This window comes from Neofelis nebulosa, chromosome 9, assembly GCF_028018385.1.
Source record: "Neofelis nebulosa isolate mNeoNeb1 chromosome 9, mNeoNeb1.pri, whole genome shotgun sequence".
NCBI lineage: Eukaryota > Metazoa > Chordata > Mammalia > Carnivora > Felidae > Neofelis > Neofelis nebulosa.
This window is the reverse complement of record NC_080790.1, coordinates 98,391,991-98,402,280: the sequence shown is the minus strand read 5'-3', so window position 1 is coordinate 98,402,280 and position 10,290 is coordinate 98,391,991.

Here is a 10,290-nt window from a genome sequence, read left to right as displayed (position 1 = left end):
CAGTGCAGAGCCAGGGTCCGAACTCACAAACTGCAAAATCATGACCTGAGCCGAAGTCAAGGGTTGGACGCTTAACTGACTGAGTCACCCAGGCGCACCCAGAATTCACATGTTTGCTACTGGCTCAGTAGCTTTGGTATGTGTTCTCTGTAAGTGCACACAAGAAGGAGGTGCTGTCCACCATGGTCACCTGGCAAGGAAAGTAAGGTTCAGGTAGGAGAGAGGAGGGTTGAGGGAGACCTTTCACTGACTCTATACACCTCTGCATTCTTTCCAAGCAGCAGATATTCATGTAGCCTGTCATTTCCAAAATGAAAAATCAAGTGAGATAATTAAAAGTTGTAACAGATTTTGCCACCCTGTGAGACCAGGGCCCAGCAAGACTTCATTTTAATACAGTTCTCTTGGGTTACTATAAATGCACCTTGGACCTGTCACTTTGCATCAAGAGTCTCCCGAGCTAATGGCACAAAGAGTTCCATGAAAGACTCAGAGTCTGACCAGGCACACGGTTCTATGAGAACAATGAGGGTTGATCCCTGGGCAGGCTTCCCTGAAAAAACCAGGGACACACCAGTTCCTCACTACAATCCTAATATTCCTCAGATGTCACTACTTCAAGAAGTCGCAGTCCTCTTGAGAGGGAAATGTCAATGAAAAGTTGTTTTCCCCACTAACACATAGGAGGAGAAAGCCAAATCTGCGTTTCTTAACTAGATAATTTTTCAAGAATTACCATCTATGGGGGCACCTGGGTGGCTCAGTCGGTTATACAGCGAACTCTTGATTTTGGCTCAGGTCATGATCTCACCGTTTGTGACTTTGAGTCCAGCGTTAGGCTTCGCACTTAACAGAGTGGAGCCTGCTTGGGATTCTCTCCCCCTCTCTCTGCCCCTCCACTACCCGCGCATGCTCTCTCTCTCTCTCAAAATAAATAAACTTAAAAAAAAAAAAATTACTATGTATGTTACTGAACTGTGGATACCACTTGTTCCCCTAAGTGATATGGCATATTTAACTCCAGTGAAATGAAACAAGATTTGTGATGAGGGATTCTCTGATTGAGGATGCTTAACATATTTTTAAAAGGAGGTATAAATTGCTTTTGTGAGGAGGCTTCCTTACAGTACAGGACACAGTATTAGAGTCTTTGGCTTTGAGACAATCCATTAGGTTCAAAGCTACCCACATAGCCTTCTCCTCCGTAATTTACATTCTTAGTGCACTCAGCTGCTGACAAAAGGTCCATGCTGGCACTAAAAACCAATTTTCAAATCTTTCTAAAATTATGCCTTCTGCCCTCCCCGTCCCCACCCCCAGACCTGGCCTCTTGCTTGGAGCCATTATCCCTGTTTAATCTGAGAGCATTAACCTCTATAAACCTATTATAGTTCTAGGAAAACTTGTCAACATATGACCTGTGGTTTCATATGTGTTGACTCTGGTAAATACAGGAAGAGGGTTAGTTGTAAGTCATTGTGTTTCTAGGTAACCAGTTTGCCTACTGGCTTTAAATGGAGTTGGAGGGAGGTAATTTGTTGGAATCACTGTGTCTTTCCACCTGAGCAATTAAACATTTGATTATAACCTGCCCTCCGCCCCCCTCCCCCCCCCCCCCACAAGAAACAGTGAAGCAAGGGAATAGTTTGAACTTTAAAAGAAACACTTCAGGGGCACCTGGGTGGCTCAGTTGGTGGAGCGCCCGACTCTTGGTTTCGGCTCAGGTGGTGATCTCATGGTTCGGGAGATGGAACCCATAAGGGGCTTTGCGCTGACAGCAAGGAGCTTGCTTGGGATTCATTCTCTCTCTCTTTCTTCTCTCTCTCCCTCGCTGCCCCTCCCCCGCTTGCATGCACACACACTCTCAAAATAAACTTAAAGAAAAAAAAATTTTTTAAATAAAAGAAGTTGTTTGGAGCTGGCGCCCTAAAGAGAACCGCTGTCTTAAATCAATCGCTAAGTACAAGTTAGAACTGACTCTCCCTGTCTCCCTCTTCCCTCCCCTCTTTCCAGCCTCAGAGTCCTGCACCTTAAGCAAAAACCATATGCTGCTGCCGCTGGAAGTCTCACCTTCGGAACCTCTTAGGTGATTTCTACTCTAGAAGGGAGCTCGAGAAAAGCTCTCTGGGGAGATGTCCCTGATGGAGGAAAAGGTTTGTGTGGTGGCTTGACAACAGCAGTTATCAGGCTTGAGGATTGCATTTGTAAAGATCCAATCATAAAAAATGATATTCTGGATCAGGCTAGGCTTTGAGCTTTTGCCTCTTTGCTCGAGACAGGTAGGTTAGAGAGAAAGAAAATAACAGAGCATTACAGATGAATTTAAAAGCCCTTGTCTTTTTGTTCCCCAAATCCCATTTAACCTTGCCCCTGAGACACCATCGTAAATTTGGTATATACCTTTCCGGTGTGTCCTTTTATAGTTTTACTCCCCTTGTTGGTCTCAATGAATAATATACAGTTTTGCTTCCTCGTTTTGATTTTTGCTTACTTTATCTCAGCATTTGATTTTGAGATGCGTACTGGTTGACCGCTTCTAGGTCTAGTGCATGGCTTTAACGGCTCTGCAGCATTCCCTCGTGCTTTATTGTCTCTTAACACACTGTTTAGGCTAACAAACACTGCTGCAGTGGATTCCCTCCTATATGTGTGTGGTGTGTGTTTCCGGGTGCACACGAGGCACGTGCAGTGTAGTGGAAGCAGGGCAAAGGTTGGGGCTCTCCCACTTAATAGCTCTGTAACCTCGATCAAGGTGCTTGACCTTTGTGTGCCTGGATTCCTCCTTGGTAAGTTGGGGGGGGGGGGGGCGGTGCGCGGGGACGGGAGAGTTGTAAGGAGCAAATGAGGTAAGCACTTAGGGCAGGGCCTGGCACATAGTGGGGACAAAGTAAACGTTAGCCGTCATCGTCATAATCAGATGATCAAATCTCCGTGTGTCGTGGCTGGGTCACATAATGTGCACAGCATGAACATTACCGCCAAATTCCTCCAAAATAGTGCTATCAACTCACTCTTCCGGTGCTTTCTGAAATTCCCTGCTGTCCCACACATTCACTAACCCAAGAGTTTTAGGACTTTTTTGTGCCAACATGATGGGGTGAGAATAGTTACTTTTTATTTTGAACAGCGTTATTGTTTGAATAAAATTTGCTTTAAAGCGGGGTTGCCATCTAGTGGTGGGAAAAGCAGACTGCAGTTATGTGGCACAAGCCAAATACCAGGGAACGTACCTGTATCTTGGGGTTAATTTAGGCATTTGCATCACTACCACAGGTCTAGTTGGAATTGAGGCAACTGTGTGAGGGTTCTTCTGTTATCTTTCCCCGCTTTTAAGCAGCTCGTGATTTTTCTCCTCATCTTCTCCGGCACAGCAACATGGAGACCTGTCTGTGCAACCCCGTGCGCGTGGCCTCACAGCCCAATGAATCTGGGTCACTGGCTCAGCAAAGAGGAGTGAGATAAATTAGGAACGAGGCTATTTACAAACTGGCCGGAGACTGTGGCTCCCAGCAGGGCGGGCTTTCCTTGAACGATCCTAACCTCCCCTCTGGGCAAGTGGTCAAGTAAGCGCCTGCATCAGACTCCTTCCCTCAAACCACCACAGAGGGCTGACCAGGGTCCCAATTATCGCCCTTCCAAATCAGGCACTTGGACCGTCTGCTGTGAAGACTTTTAAAATCATAGCCTACAAAGATTTAAGAGCGTGTGACAATGTTAGTGGTTAATCATCAAAGGCATAGGTGCATTTTTAAAGATCTGTACAAAAATGTTCCATGAAAGATAAAGGTATAGATAAAGCAATGTTACTGAAAGGTTATATAACCTTAGGCATTTAATCAAGTACTGTTACTAAATTAATGGGATATTAAAAGAAAAAGTCTCAACAAGCAGCATAGGTCAGCTGTGATTAGAAACAGCCACTCGGGCTGATCTAGACTGTCCCTTAGCAGGCTCGTGCCCATTTCCTTAAAAAAAAAATTTTTTTTTTTTTTAATGTTTGTTCATTTTTGAGAGACAGAAAGAGAGTGCAAGCAGAGGCGGGGCAGAGAGAGAATCCGAAGCAGGCTCCAGGCTCTGAGCTGTCAGCACAGAGTCCAACGCGGGGCTCAAACTCACAAACGGCGAGAACATGACCTGAGCCGAAGGACGCTTAACCAACTGAGCCACCCAGGTGCTCCTGGCTCATGCCCATTTCTAAGCTGTTATTTTGCGAATGCCTTTGCCTCAAATAACTTCCCTTCCTCCCTTTGTTCAGCCAGATCTTAATTTTCTAAGTGTTCGGGTCTAAACCCAATCCTCCCTCAAGTCTTCCCAACTCTGCAAGAAAGAAGATGCTGTGGTGTCGAAAGCAGGGGCCTCAGCATCAGGCAGACACCGAATCCGGCCTGCTGCCTGTTTCTGTACAGTCTGTGAGCTGAGGACTGTTTTCACATTTGAAATGTTTGACGGGTGCCTGGGTGGCTCAGTCAGTTAAGTGTCTGACTTCGGCTTGGGTCACGATCTCACGGGTTTTGAGTTCGATCCCCATTGGTCTCTGTCCTGACAGCTCAGAGCCTGGAGCCTGCTTCGAATTCTGTGTCTCCCTCTCCCTCTGCCTCTCCTCCACTTGTGGTCGGTCTGTCTCTCTCAAAAACAAATAAAATGTAAAAAAAAAAAATTGTTTTTTTTTTGAAATGTTTGAAAAAAGTCACAAGCAGACTAGTGACACAAGAAAATTATAAAAATTCTAAATTCATTGTCTAAAAATAAAGTGTTATTGGAACACAGCAACACCCACTTGTTTTTATATTGTTTGTGGCTGCAGAGTTAAGTATTTGCAACAAAGGCTATAGGACCTGCAAAGTGTGAGGTATTTGTTATCTGGGCTTTTACAGAAAATGTTAGCCATCCCCTGGTCTGGATGAGAGAGAGCTGATGGTGGCTTGGGCAAGAGAGGTGGCAGGAAATGCCGGGCAAGAGCCAGATCCGAGATATACTTTGGGAGCCTTGCCTGGCCATTTGGATGAGCAGGGTGAGGACGAAGTATAAATGAAGGGTAGCTCCTGGGTTCGGGGCTTGAGCAGGTGGGTGTCATTTGCTAGAATGGGAAAGACGAGAGAGAGAACAAACCAGGTGAAATCCTAGCTCTTCCCCTTGCCGACAGCATCATCAGCTCACTTTGCTGTTACAAATCACCCCGAAATTAGTGGCTTCAAACTTATTTCTCCTGAGTCCGAGGACAAGCTTGGCACTTCTGGTCTGGGGACCGAGCTGAGGTCGATCTAGGGTAGCTCAACATCAGCCGGGCCACGGAGATGCCTGGCCCTGCACCTCCCATCCTCCAGTGGTCTAGCCTGGGCTCGCTCAGAAGGCAGTGCTGGAAGGGGTTCCCAGGAGCTGCAAAAGAACAAGCCCCAGTGCACTGTGCTTTTCAAGCCTGTCTGGGTCACATTCACTGAAGCCCCAGTTCTCAGGAGGCGGGGGGCCGTTAATTCCACTCATCACTTCTTGACGAGAAAAGCCAAAAAGTCACACTGCAAAGGGGTGTGGATCCAGGGAAGGGAAGAACTGGGGGCATGTTTACAATCTACCGTGCTGATGGTATGACTCAGGCAAGTTACCCAAAGTTTTTGGGCCTTGGTTTTCTCATCTGTAAATAGGCAAGGCAACGACTTCATAAAGTTTTTATAAGGATTAGAAATAACAAATGTAGGGGTGCCTGGGTGGCTCGGTGGGCTAAGTGTCTGACTTGATTTCAGCTCAGGTCATGATCTCATGGTCGTGAGATCCAGCCCTGCCTCTGGCTCTGCTGCGGAGCCTGCTTGGGATTCTCTGTCTCTGCCCCTCCCCCACTTACCCACACAGGCAGACACACTGCTCTCTCTCCCGCTGTCTCAAAAATAATTTTTAAAAATAACAAAGGTAAAGTTTGTGGCATATAACAGATATTCAATAGTAACTGTTTTATTATGATAACGATAATGATCAAGTTTAATAATCTCTACTAGGGGCTAGTATTTCCTAAACTTCACTCTTGTGCCAGGATTTTGGCCATGTTTGAGGATCACTGAGGTTCTTATTTAGGCCAGATCTGAGGCCTCTTTGTTAGAAGAGGGTCTTCAAGAAAAAGTTGCCAAAGAAAACCTGACGTTTTCTTCTCCATATAACCAGCAGGATAGAAGACTTTGACCGCGTGCTAACACTTTCACCAGTGTTCCCTCCACAGCAGCACATAAAATGTGCAGCACAGAAACGGTCTGAAGTCATTTAGGAAACACGAGGCCAGACCAGAGACAGGAGGAGAGAATCGCTTCCCACCCTCATGAAGGCCCAGGAGACCTCTGAAGGGTAGGAAGAGGAGGGAGAGAAAAGGGACGTTTGGGGGACCCTGGGTTCCTCAACTGAAGAACGTAGTTAGGATCATCATACCTGCCTCACTGAGTTGCTGTAAGAACTAATCAAGGGCCTGTAAATGACAGTGCTTCTCAGTCTATAAAGTAGTATATAAATGGGGCAGATTATGAGAATATTCCCTGAGGCTAGGCATAAAGAAGTGCACAAAGAGGCGGGCCATACAGGAAGGGAGAGGTCGCTCACTAGCCGCTGGGACAGCTTACAAGATGTTGGCACGCTCCCCTCCCACGCGGTCTTCAAATCCCAGCCAGTTGTAGGACATGAGTTGGGGAGACAGGGCCAGTGGCCTCTCCAACCACCTTCCAGCTCCAGGACCCTCTGATTTGTCACCAGGGCCATCAGCCAGCTCTCCCTCCTAGCCTGGCACCTCAGGTGTTACTGAACATGTGGGACTGAGAGGTCTCCGCCTGCTTCTGCGCCGTGTAGCTTTCCGTGCTGAACGCCCGGGAAGAGTTTGCTAGTGAGGAATCCCACGTGTCCAGCATCACAGAAGGCAGCCGCCATGTGAGCGCAGTTCTACACGTATGTAACCCTGCATTCATATCTGCTCTCAAGCCCCCACTCATCTTCCCTGCTCTGCAAAGGTTCCTGGTACCCTCAGCGGTGATCTGCGTCTCGCGGCATTTGACGCAGGCCTCTGCACCCCTGTTCACCTCGTCTACTGTCTAACCATCTCCCCTACTAGGCTACGAGCAAGGATCTGGTTTAATATGCCCTCTGCTCCATGCCTGGGTGGCTCGGTTAAGCATCCAACTCTTGACTACGGGGCTCAGGTCATGATGACACGGTTTGTGAGTTTCAGCCTCGCATCAGGCTCCGCGCAGACAGTGCAGAGCCTGCTTGGGATTCTCTCTCTCTCTCTCTCTCTCTCTCTCTCTCTCAAAATCAATAAATAAAAACTTAAAAAAGTCCTCTGCCCCAGTGCTAGCACAGCACCCGACTGGGGCAGACGGCAGACAGGGCTGGTTGGTGGAGCGAACCCTCTCTCGCCCCACCCATACACCCTCAGCACTTAACTGTTCCACATGACGGTGCAGTGGACTGAATGTGTCACTCCGAATTCACACGTGGAAGCCTTAATCCCAATGTGATGGTATTTGGAGGCCAGGTCTCCCGGAGGTGATTAGGTCACGAGGGTGGAGACCTATGAGTGGAACTATTAGTGCCCTTCTAAGAAGAAGCCAGAGAGCCAGCTTGCCGTCTTCCCACCATGTGAGAATATGAGACGACGGCAGTCCGCAACCAGGACGCAGGCGTTCACTAGAACCTGGCCATGCCGGCACACTGATCTTGGACTTCCAGCCCCCAGAACTGTGAGGAATGAATTTCCATAGCTTATAAGCCACCCAGTCTACGGTGCGTTGTTAGAGTAGCCTGAACTAAGCCAGATGTCTCCTAGGAAGCTGAGAGCTGCCTGAAGGTTCTGTCCAGCGGCAGGGCAGGCTGAGGTTCCATGGAGGAAGTCCCCTGCAGCCACTCTCAGCCAACAGGAGAAACACAGGAGTTGGTGGATGAACAGCCCCGCCTCCTCACACCACAGGTGGGACAGCCCTGTCGAGGTCACTTGCTCACTGACACACCCCGTTGTTGCCTTTCTTCTCTCCCCTATCTCACCTCCTCACCACCCTGTCACATTCCCTGGGGCCAAATAACTACTGTCTCAGGGTCTGCTTCTGGGACAGTTGGTGAGTTGGTTGATTGGATGTAGCTAAGGATGCTTAGCAGCAAAGAAAGAAATGGAAGCCAGCTTGCCCGCTGTCCCTTAGCACATGCTGCCGCTTCCGCAGTGTCTAGACTACGTTGGAGCACGTGCACAGCCAACAGCTCTGGCACAGGAAAAAGCACTTCTCAGCTGTCCCCACCATCCTGCTATTTGTCATCCCATCCATCTGCTGTCCCCACGAAACGCTCACCCACGTCAGCTAAAATGGTGCACTGGGCTTGGAATCAGTTGGGAAAATGTCAGGCCGGTGGAAGAGAGGGGGGAACCGAAATAGCAACTGTGCGGACCATGGGGACCACACAAATCTGCCCCTTCACCTGGAAGGCACTCCTGGGGAGTTGTCACGGAGAAGGGGGTGCAGGTGGGCCCTGGGAATCAGGAGGAGCGGGGGCAGGGCCCTACGTTCTTCCTCCTGGCACCCGGGTGCTCTTTGCCCCTTCCTAAGCCTGGCTTAGTGTCAGCTACTGCTTCCTGCCCCCTCTTCGGGGACACAGGGCACTCCCAAACACAGAACTGGATCTGCTTAAAGTTGCTGTTTATGTGTAAACGTTCGGCTTACTTTTCCAATCAGCATTCCATGTAGAAGATGTGTAGGTCTCAGGCCCAAGGTCAGTGGCAGGAGGTACCGCATGGAACAGTGTGTGCCTTTATGAGCTGGGGATTGGCTGTTTTCTTCTCAGAAGAAAAGGGTCCTTCTGAAACCAAGGCTATTTTGATTGTAGAAGAGTGGCTATTTATTATATCCATTCAACACGTTCATTCATTGTTATTCATTCATTCAAGAGTTACTCATACACTTGAGTGCCTGTTACGAGCTGGGCACTGTCCTGAGCTCCGGGAAGGAAGCAGTGAGCAGAACAAAGACGATTCCCCCACCTTATGGAGATTACAGTCCGGTGGGAGAGATGGTGATAAACAAACTCATGTACGTATCGGTGTCCAGAAACTTGAAATGCAGTGAAGCAAAAGCAGAAGAGAGGAAACAGAAGGGTACTACAGCTTGAGTGGTCAGGGAGTGTCCCAGGATCTACAGCTGTGTGACAAAGCACCTCAAGATGACTGTTGTTTTAACAACCATCATTTTATGATCTCCTGAGATTCTGTGGACTGACTGGGCCCGGCTGGGGGTTCTGCTGTTCCCCACAGGTTTTCGCTGGGGCTGCAGTCGGCTGAGGCCTCACTGAGCAGAAATATCCAAGACACCTCACTCATGTGTCTGGCGTCTTGGCCAGGACAGCAAGGAGGCTGGGCTCTGCTGGAATGTCGGGACAGGTGGTCCCTTTCCCTGTCCAGGTGGCCTGTCCAGATGGCCCTTGCACATGGCCTCTCCAGCAGAGTGGCCAGACTTCTTCCATGGCAGCCCAGGGCTCCCCAAATTCAAAACGAGAAGCTGCCAGGCCATCTTATGGCTCAGGCCCAGAGTTGGCACAGCATCACTCCTGGCATTCTGTTGGTTCAAGTGGGTCACAGGGCCAGCATATACTCAGTGTGTGCATGCAAGGGACTGCACAGGGCAGTGGGCCCTGGGAGGCAGGGCTCACTGGGGGCCAGCCACCCAGGAGGCCTCACTGATTGTGTGACATCTGAGCAGAGACCGGCATCAAGTGGAGGAGTGATATGGCGCGATCCGAGGGCATGCAAAGGTCCTGAGACAGGAGTGTGCTTGGGGTGTGTGAGGAGAGCACAGTCCACTGCGGCAGGAGCTGAGCTGTGAGCCATGAGGTCAAGGGGCAGCTGGGCATCAGACCGCCTCAGCGACGCAGGCCATAGAAAAGGATTTGGGAGTTATCTCTAGTGTGACGGGAGGCCCAGGATGTGCTGAGGTACACGGTGCTCACCTGGTAACGCTGCCGGGTCCCAACTACGGGTCAAGACTCCCTCTTCTCACTCCGACCCCCCAGGGCCACCCTATTTAAACTGCACCCTCCACCCCTCGCTCTCTCCCTGCGCCTCCTCTGATGATTTCTCCACGCACTCAGCACCGACTCCATACGTGCTATTTACTAATTTATCTTTTGTGGGGTCTACCTTTTCCCTCTAGACTGTAAACTCGAAACAGGCTGGGATTTGGGGCTGTTCTGTCTGCAGGCCCCCCTAATGTTTGTTGTAGGAATGATAAATCAGGCGTGTCTAGCTCACAGGTCCGGTGGGGAGGGTGTGCCCAGTAAATACTG